The 17,289-nt window shown below is 40.9% G+C and overlaps 1 long non-coding RNA gene and 1 pseudogene across 2 annotated transcripts in view; one reads left to right on the forward strand and one right to left on the reverse strand.

Annotated features, from left to right (window-relative positions):
* Window positions 1-9,371, reverse strand: part of LOC108526416 (nuclear envelope phosphatase-regulatory subunit 1 pseudogene) — a 33,671-nt pseudogene extending 24,300 nt beyond the window's left edge. Inside the window, exons 1-3 of the transcript XR_001884519.1 lie at window positions 9,086-9,371; window positions 7,635-7,724; window positions 994-1,095 (exon numbers count right to left, since the gene is read on the reverse strand). The product of XR_001884519.1 is annotated as a nuclear envelope phosphatase-regulatory subunit 1 pseudogene (transcript). The remainder of the gene's footprint in view (window positions 1-993; window positions 1,096-7,634; window positions 7,725-9,085) is intronic.
* A 306-nt stretch (window positions 9,372-9,677) lies between these two features.
* The window catches only part of LOC108526417 (uncharacterized), a 23,632-nt gene continuing 16,020 nt past the window's right edge, over window positions 9,678-17,289 (forward strand). The window contains exon 1 of the long non-coding RNA XR_001884520.1: window positions 9,678-9,937. This is a non-coding gene — a long non-coding RNA (uncharacterized LOC108526417). The remainder of the gene's footprint in view (window positions 9,938-17,289) is intronic.

Raw genomic sequence — 17,289 nt, forward strand, 5'->3', positions numbered from 1 at the left:
AAAAAAAAAAAAAAAAAAAAGAAACAAGAATACAGAAATCACAAAGAATATAGTAAACAAAGGAGGGAGGAATCTGCAATTTCAAGCCTGGGTAATTAATGAATTTAATAAAAGCACTGAATTTAGGGTTTAGTTTGGAATCAGAAATAAAATGACAGAACATAGGTAATTCATCCATTCATTAATCTATTCAGTTTGTCATTATACATTACTGCATATCTGCTTTGGGATAAGTACTATGGTAGGTGCTAGAGATCCAAATACCTAAAGTGACAATTATAAAACAATAAGGTTAGTATAATGATAGTTATAGGCACAAAATGGTTTGGGAGCAGATACAAGAAATGGTACATGACACCACCGTCAGTGATTGTTGAAGAAGCTAAAAAAAAGATTGGTGAGGGAGGAATCAGTGATGACTCCCAGGTATGGGTGATTAGGTCATTAGTATTATCACCAAATGATAATACTCCATTTACAGGAAGAGAAAATGGATTGAAGGAACAGTTGTGTTGGGCCTATTGCGTGTGAGGTGTACAGTTAAACATAAAATTGTAAAGCTCAGTTTCGTACAGCTAACTGGGTACACCCCCCCCCCCCACACACACACACAAAATTAAAGCTCGGGTGAGAAGTAAAAGCCAGAAATGGAGATCTGAGAGTAATCATCACATAACTGGTAGTAGACACTACGAGGGCCAGTGAAATCAGGGAGAAGAGAGGAAGAACTTCAAGTATGGAATTCTGGAAAACCTAAGGACAAAAGGCATTTAAGGGATGCAGAGACCACAAATGAAACAAAAATGTTAAGAGTAGCCATAACAGAATTAGAAGAATGTCATTTTGGATGCCAAAGAAGATGAGCATTCCAAGAAGAAAAAGGTATAATCTACAGTGTAAAGTGCAGCAGGGAGTGCTAGTGAGAAAAGGATGCAAAAAATAGTCTTCCATTATTCTTATGGTGTGACAGAGGAAACAATTCCTTTGACTTACACAATCTTCCTTCTTTCCCTTCCAAGAACTCCTAGTGATTTCCCAGATGAAATCTTATAGATCTTCTGGGATGGTCTAGAAGGGTGAAGTGGGAGATACAACCTAGAAAGAAAGGCAGGTATCTGCAATGAAGATGAACTTTTGTGAAATCATCTAAGGAAAAGAAAAAAATGAGTAATTTATAAACATGTGGTTTATATGTTTAAACACATATATTAATCATATACTGCAATTGTAAATCGTGGTATCAGAGAAAATACTTGAGTTCTGCTGTCAGACAGACCTTTACTTCAATTAGGCTCCATCATTTATGAGTTGTGATACCTCAGGCAAGACATGTAAGCTCTCTTAGCCTCTTTTTCTCATCTGTGGAATGTGGCAAATTACCCATAGCCTTCACAGGCTCCTGTGAGAATTTCATAAAGGTGATGAGGCTGAACAGCTAGCACAGTACCTTGCCAGAGTATTTGTACATGGATACAAAGATGTTCAATGTAGTGGTGTTTGCAATACTGAAGAACTGGAAAACACCTACCTATTCTTCAATAGGAAAATGATAACATAAATTATGTATGAATACTACAGAAGAACATTCAAATGAATTAAGCAGAGATCCATGTACTGACATGGAAAGATGTTCAATATATATTACTAGGTAAATAGGCAGATGGCGTAATACTATAGGATCCCAAATGCAATACGATCATAAAGAGACAGATAAGGCCGGGCGCAGTGGCTCACACCTGTGATCCCAGCACTTTGGGAGGCCGAGGCAAGCAGATCATGAGGTCAGGAGTTTGAGACCAGCCTGGGCAACGTAGTGAAACCCCGTCACTACTAAAAATACAAAAAACAAAAAAAGTAGCCGGGCATGGTGGCGCATGCCTGTAGTCTCAGCTACTTAGGAGACTGAGGCAGGAGAATCGCTTGAACCCGAGAGGCGGAGGTTGCAGCGAGCTGAGATCGCACCACTGCACTCTAGTCTGGGCGACAGAGACTCCATCTCCAAAAAAAGAAAAAAAAGATAGCACAGGTAGAGAAATAAACATTAGTGTGAAACAGTTTTTGGGAAGAATGTGCTCTCATTTGTGTGTGTGTTTTAAACAGATGTCTATAAATGTGCATGGAAATATCTAGACAGATAAATACTAGCCTGTTAAAATCAGGGTAACCTCTGAGAAAGGGATGATGGTAGACCAGCCTTAAACCAGGTTTCTCTAGTAACTACAACTTTCACCCAAAGAAAAAGCCCATCAGCCATTCTGTAGCCGTTAACACTGTGTAGGCAGGCATCAGGGAGGCTCTGAGAAGAAAATCAGAGATAAGAAATGTTTGGTAGTAGCACCTGTGGGCAAAAAAAAAAAAAAAAAAAAAAAAAAAAAAGAAAGAAAAGAAAAGAAGGCCGGGCATGGTGGCTCAAGCCTGTAATCCCAGCATTTTGGGTGGCTGAGGTGGGCAGATCTCTTGAGGTCAGAAGTTCAAGACCAGCCTGGCCAACATGGTGAAACCCCGTCCCTACTAAAAATACAAAAATTAGCCAGCCATAGTGGTGCACACCTATAATCCCAGCTACTTGGGAGGCTGAGGCAGGAGAATCACTTGAACCTGTAAGGTGGAGGTTGCAGTGAGCCAGGAGATTGTGCCACTGCACTCCAGCCTGGGTGACAGTGAGACTCTGTCAAATAAATAAATAAATAAATAAATATGCATGCATGCTTGAAGACTAGATCCCTGAATCAGGAAAGCCAGTTATTGGGAAGAGAGGCCTGGATGCTAGTACTTTCACTAAGCAAACAATATCCTCTAACTGAAAGAGCACAAAGCTTTGAGCAGAAATTCAAGGGTAAAGTCAGTCTTCAGAAAGCATCAAAATTTGTAAATATGGAGACTGATCCCTGTGGGAATCAGAAACTTTCTGGCTGAGAGGGACACGGAGACACATCCTGTGAAGGATCAGACAGTGGTGATAGTGGCCAGTGTATCATGGCATTAAATTGTAAGCTATCATGCTTCTAGAATAATGTTTCTAAAAGAATTGCTTTGTGACCAGGACAGAGCAGATACAGTATCTGAAGACTTCTGAGAATTGTTACTACAGGTTGAGTATTCCTTATCCAAAATGCTTGGGATGAGAAGTGTTTCAGATATTGGAATATTTGCATATGCATGAGAATATCTTGGGGATGGGACCCCAGTGTAAACAGGAAATTCATTTGTTTCATATACACCTTATACACATAGTCTGAAGGTAATTTTATATAGTATTTTAAACATTCTTTTCCACCTGTCACATGAGGTCAGATGTGGAATCATCTACTAGTGGCATGTTGGCACTCAGAAAGTTTCAGATTTTGGAGCATGTCAGATTAGGGATACTCAACCTGCATGAGTAAATCCAGAAAGCCCATCTTGGGGCTCATAGTGCAGAGGTTCCATAAAACAAAAGGATGATAGTGAAAATATCACCTAAAGAAAGCAACGTGACCTAGTGCCAACCAGACTGTGTAAAACACATTAAGTAGAGCCAAGCTGGACAAAAACCATTCTGGAAGTCAGACTGGTACCTGGTGGGTACATAATTGTGAATAGGGGTGGAGGGAGCTGTGACTCAACACATGGAGAAAATGGGGGCACAAATTAGGGACAACAGTCATCAACTATTTTCCCACCTGTTCCCTACAGATCAGCTCTAGGGTAAACCAGAAACTCAGAAAACACTTTTGTACTTATGTTTGTCTTAGTTTTCTATCTTTAATTTTACAAGTTTAATCTCTGTATAAATAATACATTTAAACAGAGGTGAGCTCATAGTGGCTATCAAAGCTTAGATTTTTCCTTTTAAAAACTTTACTATGATAACCAATAATCTTCCCATGTTAAGGTTATAATATGCATCCATTTTGAGTCATATAAAGATATTCCGTCAAATGAGCATACCTTAATTTACTTAGCCACTCCTTCCCTGGAAATATCCAGTGCACACCTCCCACCAATATATTCTTTAATAATCAATGAAAACATTTTGTGTAAACATTTTTTACTCTTGCTTCCTATTATTCCTTTAAGACTCTCAGAAGTGGGCTTAGTGAGTCAAGAGATAGAACACTCTCAATACATTGCCAAATTACTCCCTCTGCACAAGTTGTGCCAATTTCTAATCCTACAAGCAGTGTGTAAAAATATTTACTATGCCTCACGCTCTGGCCAGCACTGGGGATCATTTTAAAATACTTTTTTTCCTTTCATTTTAAGTTTAAAATTAAGAACAAATATTTTGATAGATTTCTTTTATATTTTAACTCCTTAATCCATCCAGTAGTTTGTAAGTTATGAACAGACAATCTTTGTTCACCTCAATGAATTAGATCTTGTGGTACCATTTATATTTCCTTTATATACCTATAGATAACAAATTATATAAAGATGTGAACATTCTTCCCTTATCACCTACCCCTCTCCCACCCCAATCCTAGGAGTATCCTCTGAATGAGCATGTATGCCTTCAAATCTTTTCATGTACACATTCACATAAAACGTAACTTTAAAGACTTAATGTGTACATTATACACATAGGTATGTGAATACATAGCATGCATGTATTTGTTTTGACAAATGTGAGATGCATACTGCTCTGCACCTTGCCTTGCTCACTTATCATGGGCATCTTTCCATGTCAGTACATACCTACCTTTTCTTTTTAATAGTCATAACACATTCTTTAATCTGTTATGTACTATAACCAGTCTCTGAACATTTAGGCTTTTCCCAATATTTCATTATCACAAAAATACTGCAATGCACATCAGCGTATACAAATATTAGAGCATTAAGTACCTCTGAAGGATATATTCCAAGAGGAACTATTTAGCCAAAGGATTTGCTTATTTATAACTTTGATGAGATAGAGCCAAATTCATCTCACAAAGAACTGTTTTAATTTGTACTCCTAACAAAATATAAAAGTTCATTTTTTCATGACTTCAAGAACACTGGAAAAGCATCTTTTGAAAAAAAAAAAGGAGAGGGGCTTTTCTTGGCCCAACCTAACATGTAGTAAGATAATTTCATTTGAATTTGTGTGATATCATCTTTTCATACATTCACTGGTCACATACGTTATCTTATATGAATATTTTTGTTCTCTTCTACTAGGTTGTTTGCTATTATTTTCTAGTAATTAAATATTAGTTTCATTTTATGTTGGAAATTTTTTTCCAAACCACCTTTGTCTAATGGTGTCTTACTATAAGACTGTTGTATGTATATGTGCATACATCTCTCAATATCACAGACAAATCTATCAGCTTTTTCCCTTGTGACCTTTGGCTTTTACATCATGCTTAGGGAAAATGCTCCAAAAATACTGTAGAAGTGATTTCCTACCCATTATTGGTACTTTTATAGTTTTCCTCAAATGTATAACTAACTTTTTCTAATATTCATCACTGAAGAGTTTATCCTTTCCCCATTGGTATGAAATACCACTTTATAACATTCTAAATTCTCAGAGGTATATGGGTCTTTCAAGGTACTCTCTTCCAAATTATTTTTGGTTATTTAACTTTTTTTTTTTCTTTTTTTGAGACGGAGTCTCGCTGTCACCTAGGCTGGAATGCAATGGCACGATCTCGGCTCACTGCAACCTCCGCCTCCTGGGTTCATGCAATTCTCTGCCTCAGCCTCCCGAGTAGCTGGGATTACCGGCGCCCGCCTGTATTTTTAGTAGAGACGGGGTTTCACCATCTCGGCCAGGCTGGTCTTGAACTCCTGACCTCATGATCCACCCGTCTTGGCCTCCCAAAGTGCTGGGATCACAAGCGTGAGCCACCGCGCTCAGCAATTATTTAACTTTTAAAGGTATCACTGTCTCTGGGCCATCTGTTCTGTCACAGTGGTATATCTGACAGTTCTCACTAGTATTAATTTAATTATCACAGCTTAAAGGCATAAATGTCGCTCTTGAATAATACTTGTAAATGGATGGCTACACTAAGAATATTTGATGCAGTATTATTTTAAATAGCAAAACACTAGGACCAATAGAAAAGGTTATCAGTAGTGACTTCACATATTATGTGATTAACATTTTATAATAAAATATATATATTTAAAACTCACACTGACTTTCTGATCTACTTTTATTCATGGATCTCACAAATGGTCAGCCCAATTTTTCAGTTAATCATCACTGCACATAGTATACTTTGTAGACATACCATTCAGACTGGGCTCATTCCCTCCTAAGTTCCACCCATCCTCTGAGAGCCAGGTCAAGGTCCTCTTCCTCTGTGAGATTTTTTTTCCTCTATTTCAGGTCACCCTGACCCTTGCTTTCTCTGAGTCCCTGTTGGCTCAACAGTCCACCCCCTACCTTTAGCCCCTAATCATTCTCTAAATGGTCTCATGTAAAGGTATTCTGTGCCTACCGATCTAGAGCGTCTCTTCCACGAGGGCAGGGCCCTCCTCTGAAACCTACTTTTCAGAAGGGAGAAAAAAAAGGAAATTACAGTGACTCCATATGTAGCTGTCAAAAGGCTGAAAAACCTTCAAACCTTACTTCATCTCTCCACACAAGCAATGGGTCATTTGAGAATCAGACTGCAAATGCTAACATCTTTTGTGTATGCATATGTCAGAAAAGAGTGTGAATAACATTTTGTTGGAATAAACCTTTAAATGCACATATACCATATCAGTTACATTCATATCAATTTTCTCTTCTGGATCTTGAAACATTTCCATTACATTTAATAGATTTTTTTTTAAGTCTGAGACAAAGGAGGAATGATGTAAAAGCTGTTAGCAGACTGAATATTCAGTGAAAAGATTTGCTTATTTATAAATTTGGTTTGAACTGCTAGCTAAAATTATAGCTCCTGGAAATTTCCTCATAAATAAGTATGATCAATATACTTAAAACCTTTCTAGATTGTTAAGACAAGCCAGAAGTCATAATTTCGGAATTCAGTTCTAGTGGTAACTGCTGCTTCTGGAAAACGAGGAGAGAAACCAACAGTATTAATTATTATTATTTTTACACAATTCCAAAAAGAGATATCTACTGCTTTTAGAAGTAGGTGTAAATGTGTAGATAAAACAGGAGATTATCAGGACTAACAGAACCATAATTATTATTAAAGCAAATACTTACATGTGCCATGCACTGTCCTGGTACTTTACATGTAATCCTCTCAACAATCCTATGAAGTAGGAACTATTATTATCATCTCTGTTTCATATACGAGGAACTTAGGTATAAAGTGAGTAAGTATCTTGCCCAAGATCACATAGTTAAGTGGCAGAGCCAGGATTTAAATTCAGGAAGTATTTGCTCTTAACCACTAAACTATGCTGCATATAGGATGCTCCAAAGAAAAATGTAATATATGGAACTGTGGAACTACTACAGGGGATTGACTGTAATATCTTTTATCAAGGGATGTAAGATTACACAGTCCTCTGTTGCTTATGTACTTTCTATACTGGAACTACCAATGGACTTAGCTCCATCCTTCCCTTCTCAGAATTTAGACTACTTTCCCAGATAGGAGCTTATTAATTTTCAAAATATTCCTGGACAGTTAGGAAGGTTATGTGGTATTATCTTGTTTAAGAACTGAGGCCAGAAAGGAGGCACTTACCCAAGATTCTGTAATCAGGGAAGGTTCTGCAATCAGGATCAGACCTCCTGATCCTCACTATACAGCAAACTTAGCTTTTCTGATGGTGACCTAGAAGGTCAAACAAAAGGACAGGAAAGGACATAAAATAAAAAGATATGAGATACGGCTTTCTTCTACATCAGCCAATGCAATTTCATCACACACAAAGGACACCAAAGCTGATAAATAATGTACAAGTATTTCTTTTTCCTTTCTTGTGGCTACATTTTCAAATTTAACTCATTGTATATTTATATAATTTCTGACAATTTTTTTAACTTTTCCTTAAAGATGATTTCAAATGGATGAAATAAAAGAATAGTATTACAAACCTACACGAATCCATCATCCAGCTTTCAACAATTACCAACTGAAGGCCATCTTGTTTCATCTATAACCCCACCCACTGCTCCCCCCCACCCCGACTTTTCAAGCTCACGGGAATATCTGACTTCTGTATTTTATTATACAAAATGTAAACGTATACCAAGGAAAGCAGATTAATATACGGAACCCACTGCCTATCACTCAGCAAAAACTATTATTAATTTAGGGCCAATTTTGTTTCATCTATACCCCTCCCCATTTCCCCCTACCGCTGAGATTATTTTGAAGCAAATCCTAGTCATTAATGTATTTAGAAGCCAATTCCAGACATTATATTATTTAATCCGTAAATATTTTCGTATATATCTCTACAATAAAGGACAATTTGAAAACATAACCACAATACTACTGTGACGCCTAAAAAAACTGACATCAATTCCTTAAAAAACATCAAATATCGAATCCGTGTTCCAATTTTCCCGATGCGTCTTAAACATATTTTTACAGTTGGTGTGTTCGATTCAGGATCCAAACAAGGCCTACTCATCGCATGTGGTTCATCTCCAGCTCGCTCTCGTTCTCCATCTCTTTCTTTCTCGCACTCCACCCCCCCACCTTTTATTTAACTTTTCAACATGGGAAAATTACAATCTCTGCAATTTCGAGGCAATTCCCAAACAGCAAATTATTTCATTGGTAAAAATTGATATATCTCTTTTATCTTTTATTCTAGGAAAGAAGTTGATGGCAGAAAGGGCACTACTATTAGAGAATTTATATAATTTATAATTTTTCTCATTCTATTACGCATATTATTTATCTCCATAACAATAGCTAATATCTCCAGGGGCCAGGCTTCATATTACGTGCCTTATACGCACTATTATACAGTACACGTCTCTGAGGTAGATACTATTATTATCACCATTTTACAAACATGGAAACCGAGACACAGAAAGAACAGGAGCCTTGCCCAAGCTGGGCGTTGGCGAGCAGGAATCTGAATCCAGCTCTGACCGATTGTGAAGGAACTAGCTAATCCCGTCTATACCCGACGAAAAGAGGAAATCATCGACCCTTTCTCCCCACCCCCACCCCGAAACCTGAAACGAGAATCCAGATCTTCCCAGCAGCCGACGTGTGATCACTGCCGTTCCTCCAACCGCCATAGTAAAGCCAGGTTTCTCTGGCAACTGATATCCATAGGCAGACACGTCACCCTGGAGGAGGGCGTATGCCCTTCAGCCAATCACAATCGTCTTGTCTAAGTTTTAGAATGTTCCATAACCAAATGATTGGACAACCACTCCCACGTCAGCAATGACACTTCGCCGCAGTAAAGGCGGGTGCTAGCAACCTGCTTCTTCACTGCTAAGGCCTACAGCAAACCAATCCTCTTCCTCCGTTAGTGCGAGTTCCGGCCAATGACGTTCGCCCTCTTAGGTTTTTAGCCCGCCCTCCAAAAGCGTGACAGCCGTTGGGTCATAAGTCTATAGGGCAGAATGTTCACGTGGCCTGTTTCACGACCCAGAGTTCCTCTGACCAGAGGGGTTTTTTTTTTTCTTTTCCCTTTTTTTTTTTTTTTTCCTGCAGGGAGGCATTATGGGTTTGTGTTTTCCCCCCCTCCCCCCCACTGGGAGAGGAAGTGTCTACGTGGCCTGCGGAAATAGGCGGAAATGAGCTAAGGTTCCCGCGAGTGGGGAAGCGCGAGGTCAAATCTGGGGCCACGCCCCCAGGCCTGTGGCGCAACTCCCCGAACATGGAAAAAAAAGGCCCAGTGGGGGGTTCTGCTGTGTTTGCGAGTTAGGGTCGTGAGTGCAACGGGCGCAAGGCATTAAGGCCAGTGTGTTAGTGCGCAGGCAGGCTCGAGTGGCCCTGGGGTTGCTGTGTGAGCGGCCCTCGTGGCGCTGGAGGTGATGTGTTTGCGCAGGCGTGCGCCCCTGGCGACGGGACTGGTGAGAGCCACGGCGCGCGCCCGCGTGCGTGATTGGGGTGGGAGTTGCGGGGAGGGGTTAGCTACTTCGCGCAGGTTGTTATCTATTTCTGTATTTTGTTTGAAAATGTTCTAATGAAAAGGAAAATAAATAATTAAGGCAAGGCGACAATAACAGAGATAAAGGGGCACTGTCAGAAATATTTTGGCTTTCCCTACTGATTTAAATACTTTATAAATACACGTCCTACGTTTTCCTCTGTGCCAAAATCCCGTCGTAAACCACAGCACTCCAATGATTCAGAGCCAAACCCTTCTATCGTCACGTTAGCAACTCCAAAGGGAGACTTCTTTCAAGTTGTCTAGTATCCTCCTCCCTCCCCTCTTCCACACCTCCCCCCCTCTTCAAGGTTGCGTGCAGTTCTCTTGGCACAAATACAATTTTCCTATGAGAGTATCTATCTATGACAGCCTTCCCCTCCGTTAGAGACTCCGGATTTCCATGGTGACTAGGGCGCTCTTACCTTCGCGTCCTGATCTCCAAGCAAGCACACTGACCTTCTTCAGGCAAATACGCACTGTCAATTTTCCAGAAAGTTCTGTGGGTAAGGTTTATACCTCTCGAGTTCGCCACTAGATGCCGCCAAATCCCAGCAAAGGATTGGCTGTGTGGTCCCTGGGATTCTGGGATTTTGTTTCCCTCCCCCCTCCCCTTTCTTGATTTGCTGAACGCTAATATCTAAGGCATCATGGATATCGTTCATTCCTAGGAAAAAATAAAATCAGCTTCTGTGAATAGCACTAGTAGGCAGGGAACTGTGACCCAAGATCCAAATAATTTTGCTCATTTCTTTCCTTTTCTCCTTGAAAAAAAAAAGAAAAAGGCCCCTCTCCATCCCTCGCTTCTTTTGTCCTTGCCTTGTTTAATCAAAGAGTTAATGAATGACCCAAGCACTGATGCTGAAGATCCTAACCCTTTTCCTCACCTTTTCAAATGCTTGCAACTCACCCAAACTGAAAATACAGATAGCTGTTCCTTTAGTAAAGATAGATAAGAACTCATCAGTAAAACTTGGACCCTGGTATTGAAAACTGATTTTCCTTTTCTCTTGAAATTTGTATCAGATATGTGTGTTTGCACCCTATTTTCTGTAGTGGTATTGGTAGACTTTATTGTGTCTTTGGAGTAGGAAAAAGAGACTTAATTGTAAACCTCATTCCACCACTTACTAGTCTCAGTACCCTGGGCAAATGATTTATGTTCTGTGATCCTCAGTTTTTTGTATGCTTTCTATATTTTAGATGCTGTGTTATATCCTTCACGTCGATTTTTTTTTAATTCATCACCAGGTCCTTATTAGATGAGCAGTACTAGATCAAAGTCAAACAACAAAAATCATACCCCTTTCAATTATCTATCTTATATACCTGTACACAAGAGGGATATTTTTAGAGTAGTGGTTCACAAGATGTGTTTCCTGGATGTACCAGAAACATCAGCATCACCTGAAAAATTGTCAGAAATTCACATTCTTAGGTCCCACCTCAAACTTAATGAATCAGAAGTTCGCACGGTGGGGTTTGGTAATCTGTGTTATTACAAACTATCCCAGTGATTCCAGCACACACTGAAGTTTGAGAACCACTGCTTTGCAGAGTAGAAATGCAATGCATATTTTTGTACACACCACTAGAGGGTGCTACAGAATGTAAAGCAAAATAATAAATGCTGCACAGTATGTTTTCACACACCATCCATATTATCAGTCCTATTTTACAGATTAAAAACTAATGTGTAGAGATGTCAAATTATTTTCTTAGTGCACACAACAAGTATGGGAACCAGGATTTGAACTTCACCTGCCTCTAGCCCAAGCCCCTAATAGTACTCTGTTGTGTAACCATAATGACTTGTCTTTCCAAGCCTCAAAATACATTAGAAATAACTTGTTCCCTGCTTTGGCTAATGTTGACTGGAGTGTCAAGAAGAGTGCAGGAAAGGAAACCAAGTAAGTGGAAATATTTCGGTGTTTCCTACTCATACCCTTCCTCATCTCCATTCTATAATAGGATATCACATAAAGGCTTCGGAGTGTTTTCTTTCTTGTTTTTTAATTCCCCAAATAATGTTCTCTTTACTCTGCAATTGCCTTTTTTATTTATGTCTAAATCTCTTCTTCTTTTTTTTTTTTTTTTTTTTTTTTGACTGAGTCTCGCTCTGTCACCCAGGCCGGAGTGAAGTGGTGCGATCTCGGCTCACTGCAATCTCCGCCCTTCCCTCCCCCTACCCCCAACCCGGGTTCAATCAGTTCTCCCACCTCAGCCTGCCCAGTAGCTGGGATTACAGGCATGCGCTACCATGCCCGGCTAATTTTTCTATTTTTAGTAGAGATGGGGTTTCACCATGTTGGCCAGGCTGGTCTTGACCTCCTGATCTCAGGTGATCCACCCGCCTCACCTTCCAAAGTGCTGGGATTACAGGCATGAGCTACTGCACCCAGCCATATGTCTAAATCTCTTCTATGTGTGTTGAAGTTATCAGGGTGGTGAGGAAACAGTTGTTGAAAACCTGTTATGGGCCACATACTCTACACACCCATTAATCTCAACAATAGGCCGGCAAATTGGGTGATATCATCATCATTTTATAGATAATGAAAGTGAATTCTGCAGTGTGTAATTATTTTTCTTTGGTCATATAACTTGTAAATAGTGGAGCCTGGATAATTCCTGGCATATCTGCCCATATTATTTTACTAAACTTTCTACTTTTTGGCTTTGAATCTGGTTTAGTTATTTACTTGTTAAGTGACTTTAAGTTATTTAAGTTTTCTAAGCCTCAGTGTCACATATTAAATAGGAACAATTATTTCTATTTCATAATCTTAGAGCCACACTATCCAATACTGTAGCCATTAGTCATATGTGGCTATTTAAATTTAAATGCAGTGAAATTTAAAAATGTGGATCCTTAGTTGCACTAGTCTCATTCCAGGGGCTCAATAGCTACTTACAGTTAGTGGCTACCATATTAGACAGTGCAGATACAGAACATTTCCACCACTACAAAAAGTTCTACTGGACAGTGCTGATTTAGAGGATATATGGTATGTAAAAGGGCCTAACACGGCGCATATCTCATGGCAGATGCCCAAGAAAAGTGATGTCTGTTTTTTTCTTTCAGCATCAGAGCTAGGGGTGTTCTCCTGTTTTACTGATGGGGTCAGGAGAGGGAAGTAACTTACCCAAGGTACTGTGATAGGGGATATGTGTGGCACTGGGACCCACATCTCCTGACTCTTGCTCTAACATTCTGTCTAGTATACCCATCCTTATGCTTTACTCTACTGAGTGAGGTTTCAAGGCCAAGCATGTGAACAGTGTGAATTAACTTTGGAGTCAGGGTGGTAGCAGAAAAAGGCATAGGAACTGAATGCCTCTTGTGTGCCACACAGCACTGTGCCCAGCTTTTTACATCTGTTATCTTAGCGAATCCTCACTGAAGCCCAGAGAAGTTAAACACTCACTCAGCAAGTAAATGGCAGACCAAGCCCAGGCTTTTTCCCATTATGTCATGCTAAATTGGTATTCTCCCCTGCGACCTCCACTTACTAGTGTGTTCTCAGAAAATGGGAATTACTCCTCTTTTGAATGTATAGCTGAACTGCTGTCTTCACAGTCTGTTTCAACTGGAATGGAAAAATAGTTTAGGTCAATGTTTGGCTCCAAGGCCCAAGGCCAGACAGAGAATATTTATGGTCCCAGCCTACAAAGGACAGGCAATGGATCCGAGAACCGTGTGTTAATTTTCAAGGCCACCATTAGCTCATACATTGCTTTTGTGCTAATTAGAAAAGCATGCCACCTGGGGGCAGACAAATTGCAGAGAAGGGCCCATTCCAGTGGAACAGTGAGAAAAAATAACTTTTCTTTCTGTAGGCTGTTGCAACCTCACCAGAGCAGCTGAAGAATGAATTTCAGCCTGGACTCTACCTTATTAGTTGGGCACCATTGGGGAGGGTGCAACCTGCCCAACATTTTCTCCTGGCCCTGTCTTACCTCATGACTTACCTCATGACTAAGAGCCTTCCTAAGTCTGGAAGGTAGTAGTCAGTCTGTTCTGGAGGGTGGAGAGAGACACCAGTGTTTTCCCATGGTTTCTGGGTAGTAGATAAAATTGGTCTATTCTGAGGTTAATTTGATATTTTAAAAATTTGGTTCTGACTAGCTTATTGGATTTTTTTGAAGAACATTTGATTAATGTAAAGGTTAAAAATAAAACCTAATATTTCAGCTAAGCAAATGGTATTTCTTTAATAAGGATTTTTTAAATCTATTTATACCGGCCTCATTCCACAGGAATTCTGTAAAGCCAGTCCAGAAATGTAGTCTGAGTCAACCTAGTTTGCTAGCCTGTGAGACCAGGGCAAAGATGAAAATAGTCATGGGAAAGTTTTATCCTTTTAGGGGTATCCATCCTCTTCTAGTTCCTCTCTCCTCTCTCCTCCTATGACAAATCCGCACCCTGAGACTGACCCACCCATTTGACAGAAAGAGATTACTTCTTCAAATGACCCAAAACACTGAGATCCTGAACCTAATCAAGTAATGTCCTTGGGTGACCTTGGGATGCCAGACTCACACATAATTCCTTGTTGTCCCCTTCCTGAGTTAATAGTTTAGCATACAATTTACCAGAATGTGTGGTTTCCTGAGCCACAGACTTCACTTGGAATGATCATGTAAAGTCATCCATGCTACACACCAACCCACAGAAACGAGGACTGCTTTTCTCCCAGTGTATGCTGAGTCCTACAATCTGAGCACTGCCTCAAGAGGATGTCTTGAGTCATTTTTCCAGAGTTAAATTTGCTTATGCTTCTAACCTCCACCTACAGTCCCCGTTACACTGGGAATGATAAAAGCTATGCCTTTTGAAAATATAAGCTGTCATATTAAAGAGGACAAACCAGTAGTAAAGTGCCACATCTAAATTGTTGAAGCTTAATGCTTGTTATGTGGGAGTTCATTATACCATTTTCCTACTTTTGTGTATTTTGAAGTTTTCCATAATAAAACATTTAAAAGACAAAATATGTTTTAAGTGCTTCATCAGTCCTGGGGAAGAGAACACACATGGGTTTCTCTTTAGAAGAGGACTTATTAACCAAGGAGTTGGGTAGAATGCACAGCCTTTAGTAGAGACATACCCTGTAAAATCTGGGGAGGGGGGCATTTTAGATTGAAAAGCCCCTTTGCCAAAATTCTGACTAGGTCTTCTAGAAGGGAAATATCCTCCTGCCTGCAGTCTCCCTCCACCAAACCCCACAAATAAACCTTGCTGTAATGAACCACTGTTGGTGAAAGAAGTATATCACTTGGGCGACTGAGAGTGGAGGGAGCTTGAAAACCGTGGAAACAGACCTCAGCTAATTGGCAAAAACTGTTAGCCAGCAGGAAGAGAAACACAGGCAAAGGGAATCTTGGGGCAGGAGATGGAACTAGGAGTGTAATGGGGCTTCATTATCACCCCAGGTGAGTGCTGGAGAGGACAAAGCTGCTAAAGACAGAGGACACTAGGGAGCAGAATATGGGGCAAAGAGGCCCTCACTCAGGACCTCAGGGTATTCTTGGAAGGCTCCGGGACCCATCTGACTTGCAGGTTTTTGTTTTATTTTGATGTTTTGTTTTTTGTTTTTGAGACGGAGTTTCACTCTTGACACCCAGGCTAGAGTGCAGTGGCACGATCTCAGCTCACTGCAACCTTCGCCTCCTGGGTTCAAGTGATTCTCCTTCCTCAGCCCCCAAAGTAGCTGGGGTCACAGGCGCCTGCCACCACACCCAGCTAACTTTTTGTATTTTTAGTAGAGATGGGATTTCGCCATGTTGGGCAGGCTGGTCTTGAACTCCTGACTTCAGGTGATCTGCCCGCCTTGGCCTCTCAAAGTGCTGGGATTACAGGCATGAGCTATCACGCCCAGCTGACCTGCAGTTTTTAAAACAGTGAAGTAGATCCCTATCTCTACCATACACAAAATCAACAACAACAACAAAATAAAACATTGGGAAAGCTGCCTGAAGGCAAAGACACACACACACACACACACACACACACACACACACACACTCACACTTTCGAGGACTTGGGACCTGACCGTTCCAGGTCCAACTTGAACCTGCTTGAAAAGGCAGGTTCCATAGAGTACCCATTGAAAACTGTGTGGTTTGGTTCTTTCTTTCTTGTGTTTTCACTGTGTGACTGAGCAAATGACGGGTTTGTTCACTGCTGGGAGTGAGCAGATATGGTTGAGGAGGTGGCACACTGTTTAGGGCATGGGGAAATCAGAGCACATGTTCTCTCAAGGTCCTGAGGTTGAGATAAAATGGTTTGAAACTGGGGACAGAGAAGGGAGCAAGGGCGGTTCCTAAAAGGTACAAAGCTGAGATTCACCCCGCTGCTCCCAGGCCAGTGTTCTGGGTGGGACGTCAATGAGACCCAGGCCGGTACAGCCAGCTTCCAATAGAGCTGGTCTGTGAAACTTGGCCGAGAGGACAGAGGAAGATTGATGTTTGCTCCAGAGTGGGGCTGTCAGCTGTGCTCACCACCTCACCATGCTCCCAGCTGTAAACAAAAGTCCTGGCCCTTCATGGCACTGCAGAGCAGTCCAGGCTGGCGTAAGTCTCTGAGGACAGCTAGACCATTTTCTCATCCTGGCTGAGAACCAGAAGACAGAAGAAACAATAGAAGGTGGTGGTGGGGAGCAGGATTGCAAGGGGATGAGAATCAATGACCAGAGGGAAGGAGCTGTCAATTTCAGATCTTAGGTCTGTGGATCCAAGTACTTAGTGCAAATCTTATAGGGAAAGCAAACCCGTTTCCTTGTCAGCTTCACAGATAATAGTGAACTACCAAAGGAAGCTTGCAGGGACTCTAGTGCCTCATTCATTAATTCTTTCATTGAATACCTCATGTGCCTATCACTGGGCTAGGTACTCTGGGTGATGCCAAAGTAATACAAGACAGCTTGTAAATTCAAGGAACTTACAAGAAGTTTGGAAACATGTAACCTTAGGTCACAATACCAAATAGTATGACTTTAAATGCTGAGTGACAGACATAGAATAAGAGTTTAGAAAGGCCGGGTGCAGTGGCTCAAGCCTGTAATCCCAGCACTTTGGGAGGCCGAGACGGGCGGATCACGAGGTCAGGAGATCGAGACCATCCTGGCGAACACGGTGAAACCCCGTCTCTACTAAAAATACAAAAAAACTAGCCGGGCGAGGTGCCGGGCGCCTGTAGTCCCAGCTACTCGGGAGGCTGAGGCAGGAGAATGGCGTAAACCCGGGAGGCGGAGCTTGCAGTGAGCTGAGATC

This window comes from Rhinopithecus bieti, unplaced genomic scaffold (genome assembly GCF_001698545.2).
Source record: "Rhinopithecus bieti isolate Rb0 unplaced genomic scaffold, ASM169854v2 scaffold_4008, whole genome shotgun sequence".
NCBI classification, from domain to species: Eukaryota; Metazoa; Chordata; class Mammalia; order Primates; family Cercopithecidae; genus Rhinopithecus; species Rhinopithecus bieti.